Source organism: Symphalangus syndactylus, chromosome 18, assembly GCF_028878055.3.
Source record: "Symphalangus syndactylus isolate Jambi chromosome 18, NHGRI_mSymSyn1-v2.1_pri, whole genome shotgun sequence".
NCBI lineage: Eukaryota > Metazoa > Chordata > Mammalia > Primates > Hylobatidae > Symphalangus > Symphalangus syndactylus.
Genome location: NC_072440.2, coordinates 90531573 through 90547849, shown reverse-complemented (window position 1 = coordinate 90547849; position 16277 = coordinate 90531573).

Here is a 16277-nt window from a genome sequence, read left to right as displayed (position 1 = left end):
CCATGAAGCCAGAACTGAGTTTTCTCTGTTTTGCTCAGTGCTGTACCTGAAGAACTTTGAATAACGCCTGATATGTAGTGAACACTTAAAACCTTTACTCGATGAATGGGCATATCATTTTCAAGTCTCTGGGCCTCTGCAGGCTCATCTGTAATTTGGAAATAGTACCACACGGCTTACAGAGTTCATTCACAACGTTGCTGTAATGGCCAGATAAGCTGCTGGTTGCCTAAAGCCCTTTAGAAAGGTCTCAGGGGCCAGATCAATGGGAAACTCTGCAACCTTTGTTTGAGCAGTTTTCAGCAGAAGGATAGCACAGGAGAGAAAGTGTTAATAAGAATGTCCTGAGGGTACAGATGGTGCTTATGAAGAAAAAGCCTATTTTTCAATTTGCAAAAATTATTAGCTAGGATCCTACTGAGTTCACTGCACGGGCCACTGCTAGTTTTAATTTGTACCAATAGGATGGAGGGATGGACTTTAATGAGGATCTGTGTTTTCTAATCATGGGCAATGTTCGAGAAAGTGGCAGAGGGGGCAGGGAGGGTGACAGATAATTGGGAGATTCAGAAGACGGGGCTGTTTCTTGGGGATGGATGGATGCTTTGCTACCTTCCAAAGCTAGAATCCTATCATAGTGATTCTCACCTGGCTGAGGATGGGGGTGGGGAAATCATCATTATGCAGAGAAGCAGGTAGCATGAAGATTCCGAGTACATGCTCCATGATGAGACATCTAGATGGGTTTGCCACTTTACTGTGTGAGCTTTTAGGTTCTGTTTCCTTATTTGCCAAATATGGAAGACAATTATATTTATATCACAAAATTATTGTGTTAAGCATGATAATAAAAATAAAGGACTAAGAATAATGCCTTACATGTATAAAGTTCTCAATAAATTTCTGTAACTTAAGTTTGTGAAATTATTTCAGTTATAAATGCCCACCCATCTGGAGAAAATAGCACAGTATCCCCTAACCCTAGAAAATCCCTTCTTTCAATATAGCAATACCCATTCCTTGAATGTCCCTTTCTCATGGAAGAAGAAAATGGGGTATGTGTACTGTGATAAAAGACTACTGAGTGATTTTGTTGTTATTCTCCACCTTTAATATCAGTTAAGAATCATTCCATGGGCCGGGCGCGGTGGCTCACGCTTGTAATCCCAGCACTTTGGGAGGCCGAGGCGGGCGGATCACGAGGTCAGGAGATCGAGACCACGGTGTAAACCCCGTCTCTACTAAAAATACAAAAAAATTAGCCGGGCGTGGTGGCGGGCGCCTGTAGTCCTAGCTACTCGGAGAGGCTGAGGCAGGAGAATGGCGTGAACCCTGGAGGCAGAGCTTGCAGTGAGACGAGATTGCGCCACTGCACTCCAGCCTGGGCGACAGAGCAAGACTCCGTCTCAAAAAAAAAAAAAAAAGAATCATTCCATGTTAACAGTGGAGAGGTCTGTGATGAGTGCATTGCTGGTGCGACAGCAATACATAGATTCAAACCACCAAGGAGAATTTCCTGCAGAAGTGATTTGAATTTAAGCAATGGTCTTAAACTCTCCCATCCAACATTTATCTACATACGTATGTGGGGTTCACACAGTGGCTCTATGTGCTGGAGTAGCCCATGTGTTCTTTTCCTGTGGATTTCAGAAGTAAATATTTGCAACCTGAAGACAATAGTGATCATTTTCCTGAGAGATATAAAACACAACGAGATTTTGCTGTACTCCAGTGCAACTCAAATGCAAGACCAAGATTGTCTTTAATTGGTTGGCTTGTATCAGAATCTGATGACTATTTTGGGGAATGAGAGCAGAGGAGAAGAAGTAAAAGGATTCTTCTGGAGTAAGTGTATCTGTTTTGAGGAGCAAGAATAGTCTATATATTTCCTACAATTTTATGAATTTTTAATACATGCACTTCATTTAGGAGGGAATTGATAGACTCACCTGAGTCTGAGATTCAGATGGTTCAAGGATTACTGACTTAAAAATCAAGCAAAATATTTTCCTATTTTCTTCCAACTCGCATAGAGATTGGAAAATGAAATAATCCTTTCCTTTAATGAGATCCTTGTCTAGAAGGGGAGAAAGACATAACAAACAAATAATCACAACATAAGTGAAATAAATGCTATGGGGGCACAGAGTCCCTGGAAAATCAGAGGAGGATTTAAGACATTTGAACAGAATGAGAGGGTTTTTTTCTGGACAGGAGAAAATTCCCAAAGGTATTGTGCAGGTGAAACCATGGAGCATGGTGGTTCCCTGCCTCTGACATAATCGCTGGACAGCCAACAGCCCCCTACAGCCTAGTCATCTGTATGCCTCAGCTCAGAAGCTATATACTTTATTCTAAGCCACCTCAGGGAAATGTCCCCCCATCAGCCTCACTCAGCAGGTTTTACCCTTCAGGGCTCTGAGTCTTCCTTTGAGGACACTTCAATTCATTTGCTCAGGAGACAGGAGTGAAAAGAAAACATAAAACAATCCTCTAAAACATATCCAGGAAACATATTGTTGTGCAAGCTAATTAGCTGTTGAAAAAGCACTGCTCTAATCAAGATTTCTATATACCGTGCATGGCCTAATTATAGAGACAATAATACCCTGGATTTACAAAAAGCCTTTCAATATCTATTTCTGCAATTATTTCAATTATTCACCAAATATCCTTAGGGAAGAAAAGAGGTAGATGAAAAAGCTGAGTTTTGCAGGGGACAGTGCAGCATACATTATTTTCATGGTTGGAGCGACAGTCTTGATACTATTCCATCCTCAGGGTCTAAAGCCCTGGTTGCAAAGAAAAAGAAAAAAAAGAGATGATAATACTAGAGATTATGCTACAGTTGATTATTTTTTGTTGTTGACTAAAAGATTCCAGGTTATGGTCTTGCTCATGCTTATCTCTCAACTATTTTCTAAATGAATACATTAATAAACAATTTAATAAATCAATGAATCCTATGGACCCAGATTTTGGCAGAAACAACCCATACAAAAGTAGTGGTCTAGGAGTCCAGACCACATATGTCAGATGTGAATCAATCACAAGATGATTAATGTTCAAACTGGCTGACGTGATAGTTTAGAAAAGTCTTCTTGGAAGAGAAGGAGCTCAAAGACAGTATCAGGAAAAACAAGCGGGAAATTACTTTACTTGTTTAAAGCCATAAAGAAAAAACGTGAGCAGTGAGTATGAGATAATTAAGGAAAATTGTCAAGCACATGGTAGGCACTTAGTAAATAACATAGAGGCTTAGACATGTCTTAGCTATGTCTTTTCTAAAACAATGCAATTATTTTGTTTTCAGAGTATGGAGTCTCAGTAGCTTCCAGGAGAGTTCAAAGGGATCCATTTTTTCCTGAAGTGTCTCCTCCAGCTTGCACTCAGCAGGTTATGCAGTAGTTTCTTTCATGATTTTCATTTCTGCCATATTTATGACTTTGAGGTGACTTAGTCTTTAGTTAAACATGGCACATAGGAATACGGCTCTTCATTTTCTGGTTTCAGTCAAAGGCCTTGCTGTCAAGAAGACTTCTCTTGGTTTTATACTATTAAGCCCACCCCTTTTATTTTTCCTTCAGAGACATCACATGGGGGTATGTAGGTAGGTGAGGACAGATACTCGGATTGAATACTAAGCTAGGTAGCAGAGTCAGGTCAGCAAAACAGAACAGATAAAGTAGTTGAAGGTTCAAGATTTGCCCAAGGACAGCTACAAGGATCAGGCAAGGATCAGCCACAAATAGGACCGAGTTCCTGCATTCTTCATGATTTATGTTGGTGGATGTAGACCTGAAAATGCACACTAACAGCCAAGTATGGCATATGCTTCAGTGAAGGAGAATTGCTCCATATTAGGACAGACAGAGACAGCCAGTTCCTCTGGAGAGTCTAACAGCCTAGAAATTATAGGTAACAGGATACAGAATATAATGTGTCAGGAAGACCGGTTATGGAATGACTGTCTTTACATGTGAGCACCTGCTCTCTATAATACTGCAATATAAATATTATTTTTCCTGCCAAATAATCTCACAACAGCCTTTCTATTTTTCACATTGAGTATGTATATCCTAGTTACATTCCTAAATTCTCGGTCTGCAAAGTATTATTTTCAACTTAAAAAGTAATGTATCCTTTCATAGTATCTATCCAAAATAAGTGAAAGACAAATGAAGGCTATGACACAGATGAAAAATTACCAGGAAACTTCAATAGAGATACTCTGTTATAGAATGAAAATGCCAGCAGAGAAAACTGTTCATACATAGAGTGATTCTGAGAATGATTGATGAATCAGTTTCCAAGATATTTGGGACTCTGCAAACTGTTCAGAAAATAAATTGTAAATGAGTACAATTTTATGGATTTGGAGCTTCCAAAGTAAGTTTTGATTTTGACTGTTTGTTAATGCCAAGAAATAAAATTATAAATTATAAACAATTCACAATAAAGATTTTCCTCCAATTATACTCATAGTAATTTATTTTACTGTATTAGATAGATACATCCATGGTAAGTTGTTCTGTGACATTTGACTTAAGGCAAGTGATGCAAGGTAATCGTGGGCAGAAAGGCTGCCAAAGAGAGAAGTAATGTGATCAATTGGCTTCTTTTGTTGTTGGCAAACACTGTCGGGATGATCAGCGTCAGAGCTTGGAGCCAGAGAAAGCTAATAAGATGAGTGGCATGTTTCCCGCAATATGCTCCAAGTATTTATGTGCTGTTCAAAGCAAGATCTGTAAACACAATGAAGACAAAGAGAATACAACATTATTGATGATATCCTCCTGATTTGTGTTTACAGCATCTGTGGATAATAACTCCATTTGTCAGGGAGACCCTCATGAATACTAATTTGGGGTGGCAATTCAACCATGACCATACTGGCTTTAGGTGATGCTCTTTCACTCTTATGTGGTTTGCTGGGAATGTAGTACTTGGAGTGTCCTTAATCTCTCTCTCTCTTTTTTAAAGGCACACTGGATTCAGGAGATTTGAGGTATAGTAAGTTTTCAGAAGTTTGCAGGTGTTTGCAAGATCACATTTAATAAAATAGAGGATGTGCAGTATTTCTGAAATCAAATCTGTGTTCCTGAAAGAGATTCTGAGTTTAATTCTAAATGTCTCTGAGTACCAAAGAGAAGCTTAACTCCAACCTCTACTTTGGATAAAATATGACAAAAGAGCAAAGTCCTTAAACGCATTTTCTTTAAAGCATAAATACATGATCTTGTTTTCTCCTAATGTTTGCTAAAGTACATTTGTTAGGCTGTTAGAGACAATGTCTTAGATCTCAGGAAGGTACACACTGTAAAGGTAGGGAATGGAACTAATAGGTCATTAGAAGGGGTGAAATGAATCATTTTCTATACTGCCTGTGAATCTGTCAGAAGGTATCCATTCTCTTTGAGAATCTTAGCCAAAATTTAAGCAACCTAATATACTATCTGTGGTTCTGAAAATTCCCTTATATTTCAAGATTCTCAATCCATATTAAAAAGAAATTGTTCTATATAGATGGTGCTATTTTCACTAAAAACATCATTTTTTTTGGTCCATGCATAAGTACACTGCCTCCTGCCAATCCTACCTGCCAGAGATGGTCCCCTCTGCACATGCCCTTGCCCTGTTACTTGATGCATGCTTATGAAAGTAAAGCACACTGATCTTGTTGTAGAAGGAGAAAAGAAAAAATAAGGTAGGAATTCATACCACAGGGAGGCCATTCTAGAGGCATCAGCCAAGGAGTAAGTCAGCATTCCAGGTACACTGGCCTACTGGGCACTTAAGTGGCTCTCTGTTCACTGAATTAATAGATTGCTTTTGTTTCTCCTTTAAGCTTGCTCAACAGAGTTATTTTTACCAATAATATAGAGGATATTTATAAACATTGCTCTTATTCATGCATTTTATATGACTGATTTTTCTCAGGTGGGATTTCCACCAGCACTCTTTAGAAAAATGCTGCCCAAAACATTCACAGGTTTTCACATTTATTCAAGTTACTATATTACACCTATTGACCTACTCTACCTTTCTCTCTGGCTCCCTTGCTCAGTTTCTAGGAGAACCCTACACAACCTTAAGTGCTCTGTATTCTTGCTCATATCTTTCTATAAGGAAATTCACTGATAAGACAGAAGGGGAGGATCCAAGTGTGAACATTATCTGTGAGGTTTTCTAGTCTTTTGACCAAGTTTTCAAATTCTAAGCCCCGTGAACCAAAATACATTCTTATAATAGTTACAGAAATCCAGGCCCAAGTAAGATTATTTTAAATTTCAAATTACGTTGGAGAATGCCAGTATCACCCACCCCATCCAGGCCTGAGTTAGGACTGAGTTAGTTCTGAAAGCTGCTGCTTATTGCATCTCCATGGGAAATAATTATGCTCAGAAAACATAAGGAATTGTTCATAATACTGGGTTGAGTGATCTTGAATCAAACTGAGATGTCATTTCTCATCTGCTAAAGAAATGGCTTTGGATAATAATGGATAAGATATCTCAAGTACCTTGGCTGGAAAAGGAAAGCAAATTACATGTTTTCTGAAGAAGAAAATCTTATTAGCTCTATTATGTAAAGGCTTATTCATTTTCTTGTGAATTCCTCTATAACATTGCTCCTTCTTCCTTCTAGTCCGGCTTAAGAACATCTGTTGAGTCCAGAATTGTTAAGCACTTACTTTTTCATCCTAGCTTCAGTCCTTGATTTATCCAGTTGGTTGGTTGGTGGCTGCGATTTCCTCACAGCTGCTGCAACTGTTGCTAGCACAATAGAACACGTTCTACCAACAGCTAAATGCCAGGGAGGTAGAGATGTTAACTCAAAATGGTTTAACTGTCCACAATTGCTAATATCTCATAGAACAACTCTATTCCAATTTCGGGACTATCAAAAGTCCTGTTCTCTTCTTCTCCTGACCCTAAATTATATTGTAATTGAGTCAAAATCCCAGAGACTTGGATAGTACATTGAGAAGAGAAAAATGACGATAGCTCTGGCATTTTGTTGAACTTTATAGACTTTATCTGACCCTGACTGAGTAAAAAGATGATATATTATTGTCTTCCTGGGGCTGGTGTTAAGTCAAGTGTGGAAACAGCACACAGAAATATGATCTGTCTTCCCTCCAACAGTCTCTGAGCTGGGAATGGGCCCCTGAAACCTAACTCTGTATTCATCATCTCAACCTTCTCTTTAAAAACATGTTTACGCTGAGAAAGTTGAGTGGTCCACAGGTTACTCATAACTTCCAATTTTGGAGATTGAAAAGACCTCAGGGGTCTAGTCCAACCTCCCACCAAGAACAGGAATCCCTTTTACAGCATTTATGATAAAAAATGTTCAAGTCTCTGAGAATGTCCAGTGGCAGACCAAATTTCCTTAAAAATCAGCCATACTCCAAAAAGATTTCAGAACACTGCTTTCTTCAAAACATCAGTTTCAAGCCACTGCAATAATGAATGGGAGTTTGGTTTGTAAAGGGATAAAATATCAGTTGTTAGGAGGTGTGTGGGGCAATCCTAATTGGATAGATATTTTAAAGTGATCTGGAGGTTTTCCCAGTACACTGACTTTTTAGAGATTGGTGAAGATTCTGGAGGACCCAAAAGAGGGACATGAGGTGTGGATTGAGGAGCAAAAAAACCCCAAAAAACAAAATAAAAATATTATGTTTTTAAAATCTGCCATGAAAGAAGAGATGCTTCACACAGCCCAGCTACTCAGGGTCATTAATGGCAGTAAGGTGAAAGGTCTCCAAGGACTTTACTGGCATAGCTGTTATGCCTCTGCGGGTTGCTACTAAAGCTGAAGTACTTTGAGTACAATGGCATCATTGAATTCAGGTAGGGACTAGATCTATGAGATCAGACAGAAGTATTGCTCTGCATTAAGAGATTAATTGATATCAGCGCTATATATGCTAAGATCAATGCATAGCCTCCACTGACAGCTAAAGATGAGTTTTAAACTTTCCAGTTCCTCTTTTGGATTGACCATTGTATTTATATAATTCTCTTTATTCCTCTCTCTCCTGTAGGAATGAATCATTCCAACATATGAACCATATAGGCTTTAATGATTTCACTTTGGGTCAGGTCCACTGGGGTATTAATCATACCTAAGGGCTGAGTTAGGTCTCTGTAGATACAAATGGCTTTTAAAATTCTATTTCATAAAGTTTTATTTCTCTGAATTAAACAGAGCCTTATTGCAGCATTGCCTATCGTGAGGACAATGACTTAAGTGTGGTCAAACTCAATTCCCCAAAGCTTCATTTCCTCTCTTCTGCATCTTCATACTATCTCTCTTTGGGGTCATTTTTATCAATCTTACGTACTCTTTTATCTCTGATCTTAACATGTACATGCAGGTGAACTCACACTCAGGGACGCACCAAAAATCTCCCACTTAATACTGCATCTTCTAGCCACTCTGTTTCTCTTCCCCTTTATAAAGTCAGACCTCTTAAAAGCAAGAAAATCTGCACACTGACATTTTTGCAGTTCTTCAGCTCGCCCTTTCTGCTTCCTGGAGGCTAGGCAGTAAATGTGTGAGGAGTAGGGCAATGACATCACAGTTGGAATAGTAGCTAAAAATGGAAAAGAGTTTTGCAGAAGAGTGGCCAGACTGAGACTGCAAATGGTTATAGAAGTACATCTCTTCTATTTTCACAAAGTAGTTATTAGTATGATTACCACTGATTTGGAAAGCTAAAAATTTGCATGCTGAAAAAGCACAGAAGATTCAAAGTCCTCTTTTAGAGCTAATTATCTGGGAACATTAAACTAGACAACCCTTCAGAGCTGGCATTGTTGTTGTTTTCGATTGTATGGCATCGTCTGGTGCTTTTTCTGACCTGCAGCACTTGGGGTCCAAGGAAGTTGTGGCTTAGACTTTGGCCAGCAGGAGAGCAGTCCAGCTCAATGCTTAACACATTTGCCCTCTGTTCCACCTACAGATGCTTGATCGTGGCCAGATTTAGCTTTATGGGACTTTCACAGAATATTTTCTGATTTCCTTGATAATGTGCCAAGCCATGAACTAAATGATAAACCAAGGTTCCAAGCCCTTAGGTAGATAAATCAGCATCATGTTCTTATCTGAAACTCTGCTGCCACTTCTAAAAGGTTTGAATTAGTTCTGTCATATCAAAAGCAATGAGTGTAGTCATTAAAATGGAAAGAGATAACAAACTACACTTCTGATATAAAGAAGAATACTCAAACCCCAGCTGATGACTTATTTCTTAAGCAAAAAAAGTATCGGTATACACATTATAGAAAATAATGTGATTTTTGCAATTCTTTAGAGTTTATTTGATCTTGACAAACTTTAGTAACAAGTCACATTAAAATATAACATGTGACTTCAGGTCATTTGTTTGATTATATTTCTTTATTTTATACAATTGCATTCAATGCTTATTAAATGCTCTTCTATACCTGTCTGTACCTGTAAGAGACAACAGAGAAACAGATATTCACAAGTGAGTTGTATGTATGTGTGCTTTAACTTGCATATTTAGTGTTAATTGGATAATGCCTATTCCACCAATGCTGCTTTGGGAAGTGCTCAATTTGCAGAGAACAGAATCAACTAAAGCTAATTTGAGAAGACATAGGGTTTTTAAAGGTTGTTAAGTGACTTACACAATTGTTGACAAGGCTAAAAGGACATTCTAAAAGTAATTGTTGGAGTTATACAATAGAAATGAGCCATGAGGGGGGTTGATTATTCTGCCATAATCCGGACATTTGCCTGTGGGATTGGCAATCCATTGATCAGCTGCTAGCTCAGAACCTTGTCACTACTTTTACGATTTGGACAAAAAAGTGGGTGTCCATAGTCTGTATTTCTCCTCTGTAGTACTAATTTCAGCCTCTTCCTTGTGCTTCTGATTCATGGGAGTACATCATCTCTGAAACCACAGCTGCAAGAAACTTTACAGACAGTAAATTTAGTTTTAGCTTTTACATTATAGGAATATATCATAGGAATAGATGTGTGAGCAAACCCATGATATCTGCTATGGATACAAATCTCTACAACTGCTGGCCAATAGAGATATAATGCAAACCATATATGTGAGGAAACAATAGATACTGGGGTCTACTTGAAGGGGAGGGTGGGAAGAGGAAGAGGAGCAGAAAAGATAATTATTGGATACTGGACTTAAAACCCGGGCGAGGAAATAATCTGTACAACACACCCCCGTGATACATATTTACTTATGTAACTAACAAACCTTCGCATGTAACCCCAAACCTAAAATAAGAGTTTAAAAAATGGTCTGATAGCCACATGAGAAAAGTAAAGAAAGACAAGTGAAATCAATTTTAATAATGTTTTACTTAATTCCGTATATCTCAAACATTATTTTAACATTTCAAATTATAAATGGCATACTTTACACTATTTTTACACTGTCTTCAGAATTACATGTATGTTGTACACGTGCAACACACCTCAATTAAAAGTAGCCACATTTCAAGCATTCAACAATGACGTGTGGCTAGTCACTACCTTATTGGACAATAGAGATATACAATAATCCAGTGTTTGTATACGTATTAGTTCCTTCTCATGCTGCTATGAAGAAATATCCAAGACTGGGTAATTTATACAGGAAAGAGGTTTAATTGACTGACAGTTCCACAGGGCCGGGGAGTCCCCAGAAAACTACAATCATGGCGTAAGGGCAAGCAAATATGTCCTCCTTCACATGGCAGCAGGATGGAGAAGAATGAGAGACATGTAGAGCGAAGCGGGTTAAAGCCCCTCATAAAACCATCAGATCTCATGAGAACTCACTATCAGGAGAACAGCATGGGGGACCTGCCCCCCATAATTCAATCACTTCCCAAGAAGTCCCTCCTGCAACATGTGGGGATTATAATTTGGATTACAATTCAAGATGCGATTTGGGTGGGGACACATAGTGAGAACGTATCAGTTTATTACATATAAACTCGGGACCAATTTTCCACTAACTTCATCTAAGCTTGATGACTTTTTTGTCTCTTAAAAAGATTCCTTAAGGCAATTAGTTTCTCAAAGTAAATTACTAGTCTGTGTGCCCTTGACCTGTGCAGAACCTCAGAAACCTTAATGTTAAGGATGATGTTGGTAAATAACATGTGCCTTACACACCATCCTACCCATAATAAGCATTCAGTGCCTGTTTTACTGTATAATTAATTGAATGCAGTGATGAATCAATTAATGAATGGGAACAAACAGTGGGCATTAGCTATTAGTATTGTACTAGATTAAGAAATTAAAATCATATAACATAGATTATGCCCAATACCCTTAAAGAGTGACTGTCATTCACTCTAACTTCATGAAATTCTTGCATCTGGTTGCTGATTCCAGGCTGACATAATGCAAATAATTCACATGATATGTGATATTTCATTTCTTTAAGTAGAGTGCCTAAAATTAAACATATAAACATTAAAAATGAGGTTTTCTGGGTGGGATTCAGATTTCTGAATATCTGAGTTGATAATGATAGCAGAGGGATTTTTTTTTCAAATGCTTAAACTAAAACTACTGATTTCCTTGTGGCTTGTCAGATATATTAGCCGTTAACAACAGGGTGACTAAAAGACCATACATTGAATAATTTTCTTTCTCATTCTCAAGCTTGCAGTATCCCTTATTAACGAGTAACTTAAAAACAGAAGATGATTAAACTATTGTTAGAGCCACAATTGACAATATCTCCATGAACACACTTGGGTTTACTGCTGACCTCAGTCCTCTACGAAAATTAAAGATAGAGAACAATTTCTAAATGGTGTCAGTAATCTTGAAGAGACATTGAGGTTCATGAATTTATGACTGTCAGTTTGTTTCATAGATGTTTGTATGTATTTCTATGGAAGCAAAAATCCACAGTAAAACTTACATTTAAAAATATTTTCTTTAAAAGACAACAAAAATCCAAATAAGCACTGCAATAAATGAAGAGACAAGAGTAAAAGAACCAGATGGCTTGAATAGCTCTTTTAATTCTGAGAGTTCATAGTTCCCTGGCTCCGATAACAGCCAACCTAACAGAATACCCAGACATTTGGATAGATTGCAATTTTTTTTCTCCCACTCTGTGGGTTGCCTGTTCACTCTGATGACAGTTTAATTTGTTGTGCAGAAGACATTCACATGTATGTTAATTGTGGCACTATTTACAATAGCAAAGACATGGAATCAATCCAAATTGATTGGTGGTGAATATATACCATGGAATACTATGCAGCCATAAAAAGGAATGAGTTCATGTCCTTTGGGAACTCCAGGGACATGGATGGATCTGGAAGCCATTATCCTCAGCAAACTAATGCAAGCACAGAAAACCAAACACCACATGTTCTCACTTATAAGCGGGAGTTGAACAATGAGAACACATGGACACAGGGTGGGGAACAACACACACTGGGCCCTGTTTGGGGGTGGAGTGCGGGGAGGGAGAGCATTAGGAAACATAACTGATGCATGTTGGGCTTAATACCTAGGTAATGGGTTGATAGGTGCAGCCAGCCACCATAGCACACATTTACCTGTGTAACAAACTTGCACATCCTGCACGTGTACCCCGCAACTTTAAAGAATACCCAGACATTTACGCAAACAGATTTCTCATCATTTTCATAGAAAACAAACTATTTTTGCCTTCTATTAAGAAAGCACAATGCAATCTTGAGTTAGTGCAAGGAGATGAACATGGAGAACAGAATACATGGTATAACTCAGTGAAAAAAATCTTCATTGAATGAGCAAAAAAGTAAACTTACAAAACAGACATGGATTACCTTCTATGGTCAGACATGTCATTGGTCAGTTGGTATAAAATAAGATGTGATCCCTGAATTTAAGGAAAAAAAATAGCCTAAGGTGGGAAACAGAACAATACATAGAGAATGTAGTGTTAATAGAATATTATAAGGGGATATATTTAATTCTATGGTATCCAAGATGAAAAGAGTATATCTTGGTATCATGGCAGGTTGTGTGGAATAACTGTCATATGATTTAGGGTGTTAAAGAATGTGGTGGGAATTTACAGATGAAATTGAGGGAGAATGTTTTAGAGACAGCAGACAGCATGTAAAAATACTTCAGAGTATTATAAAACAAATTGTGTTCAAGGAGACATAAGGTCTTTGATATGAATGAAGATAGGGCACCCACTTGTGCTTTCTTACCTCCTTATTGCTGTCTCCCAAACTCTCCCTGGAGAGTAATAAGGAGGTAAGACATTTATGCAGCCAAAAAACACATGAAAAAATGCTCATCATCACTGGCCATCAGAGAAATGCAAATCAAAACCACAGTGAGATACCATCTCACACCAGTTAGAATGGCCATCATTAAAAAGTCAGGAAACAACAGGTGCTGGAGAGGATGTGGAGAAATAGGAACACTTACACTGTTGGTGGGACTGTAAACTAGTTCAACCATTGTGGAAGTCAGTGTGGCGATTCCTCAGGGATCTAGAACTAGAAATATCATTTGACCCAGCCATCCCATTACTGGGTATATACCCAAAGGACTATAAATCACGCTGCTATAAAGACACATGCACACGTATGTTTATTGCGGCACTATTCACAATAGCAAAGAGTTGGAACCAACCCAAATGTCCAACAACGATAGACTGGATTAAGAAAATGTGGCACATATACACCATGGAATACTATGCAGCCATAAAAAATGATGAGTTCATGTCCTTTGTAGGGACATGGATGAAACTGGAAAACATCATTCTCAGTAAACTATCGCAAGGACAAAAAACCAAACACTGCATGTTCTCACTCATAGGTGGCAGTTGAACAATGAGAACTCATGGACACAGGAAGGGGAACATCACACTCCAGGGACTGTTGTGGGTTGGGTGGAGCGGGGAGGGACAGCATTAGGAGATATACCTAATGCTAAATGATGAGTTAGTGGGTGCAGCAAAACAACATGGCACATGGATACATATGTAACAAACCTGCACATTGTGCACATGTACCCTAAAACCTAAAGTATAATAATAAAAAAGAAAATAAAAGTAATGAGACAGACTCCACAGTAACCAGCCTTATAAAAAAAAAAAAAATAAGGAGGTAAGAAAAATGACCAAAAAACTATGCTGAGTCTAGAATGTTTTCTCATATGTCATTCCAAATATGTTCACTTATGTTATACCAGTGTGTCCCAAACAATTCTGCAGAAATTATTAATGGGTAATCCAATAAAATCAAATTAAGGTAAAAAAATTAAAATGAAATACTTAATTCTGTAGTTAAATAAAAGTGGGAAAGTTTGGTTAAATGAGGTCAGGGTTCTTCTATGCAAAATTTCTCAGAGTTTAATATACCAATATACATTATAAATGTTAAGTGAAATAAATGCAAGAAACATTTCCAAAATACGTATCACCATAAAAAAGCATTTTTGAGCATGTAGATTAATAATCTGAGTTCTAGGGCTCTTTGGAGCTCAGTTTAGGAAATGCAGTTCTATAGGTCATAAAAATCATATATATCATATCTACCTATCATATAAATTTTGTTGATAGTGTACAATGTGATTTATGTAAAAAGATTACTTGCCAACCCATTGTAATATTTCAAGTCTACATTTTCTACAGAACACTATTTCCTTGAACAAATTAAGCACTATAGGAAACAACAAAAAGTGTTCCATATTTAAGTCAATTGTGAAAAGATGGGATAAAGAGCTTTGTTATTGCAATTCTTCTTGGAGTGAGATTGATTACACAAGAGAAAGGGAATTACTGGTGGAGGGAGAGCTTGGATGGGGGGAAGTGAATTGGATAAAAGTGGATGGTCTGTATGGTTAGGTTATTCTCCAAAGGAGGGACCCTTTTTTGTATATACAACATTGAAGAAAGCAAAACCGTGGTCAGTAATTCTTTGATCTTTGGTCTATTGCTGTTTAGACCAGTAGGATCTTGCCTGGCCTCATTTAGATGGTACACAGAGATAAGGCTCTGACTATCTAAGTTGCTTTAAAGAATTTTGAGAAAGAAGTTAGACGTAAAAGGCTATTTTAAAATAGATGGCTACCAACTGGATATATCTTGCAATAAAAGCTGACAAGAGAATGAAATATGGGCTAAAAGACAGTGCAATTTGGTTGATTTGTAAGTGGTTGAAAGACTATACCAAAAATGTTATTATTCATTCTTTCATTTGTTCATCATTCATTGATAGGCAAGGAAAATGAACAGGTGCTTCACAAAAGACATACCCTAATGACCAGAGAACATACAGACAAAAAGTTTAACCTTACTGTTGGCTGCACATCCTATATTCTAGTAGAAGTCAGTTCTTTCCTCCCACAATCTGTACCACTCTATCTTACTCCCACTCCTGACGACTTCTACCTTAGGGAAGGAGAAACATTGTTTCTGAGCAGGAACATTTGAAATAACAATTTGGCCATAATACTGAGGGTGGTGTGTGTGTGTGTGACAAAAACATTAAAGGATAGTTAGGAGCCATCCGTTTTTGGAATGGTGTGTCTGATACAATATGCAGAGTGTACAGCTGCAACCCAATTGGAAAGTGTCATCATTTTAGGGAGACTAAGTAAAGGAAAGACTATTTAAACTTACCTTATAACAAAGAAAATACAGATATTAAAAAAAAACTCTTCAGTTTATAGTCTCACCAGGGCCAGAATTTCTGCTTAAGGCTAGTAATGAAAGTCTACATTTTCCTGGCCTTACCCTTTAAACGTATATCTCCTTTGTGGACTTATCAGAAAGTGGTTTTATGGCCTCAGTAAGCACTGAACAAGGATTCAAAGATTCAGGGCACTCTTTCTTACTATTAATCAAAAAAATGCAAATTAAAACAGCAAGCTATCTTTTTGGTCTATCAAATTGGCAAATATTTAAAATGAAGATATTATGCAGTGTTGATGAGGGTGTAGGGGCATAGATACGCTCATACTGCTGGTAGGAGTGTAAATTAGCTCAATCATTTTGAAGAGTAATTTGACAAGCTGTATCAAAAGCTTAAAAAAAAACCCATGAGGCATTCCACTTCTAAGAATTTATCCTAATAGGATAATTCTAGGTGTGCTCAAATATTTATCTATATGCATATTCATTGAAACATTGTTTAATAGAAAAATTGGAAATAAGCTAAATGCTCAATAATAAATGTTTGAATAAATTGTGTTATACCTACAGAGTGAAATATGGGGAAGTCTCTGAAATGCTGCTATACAATAATGACTGG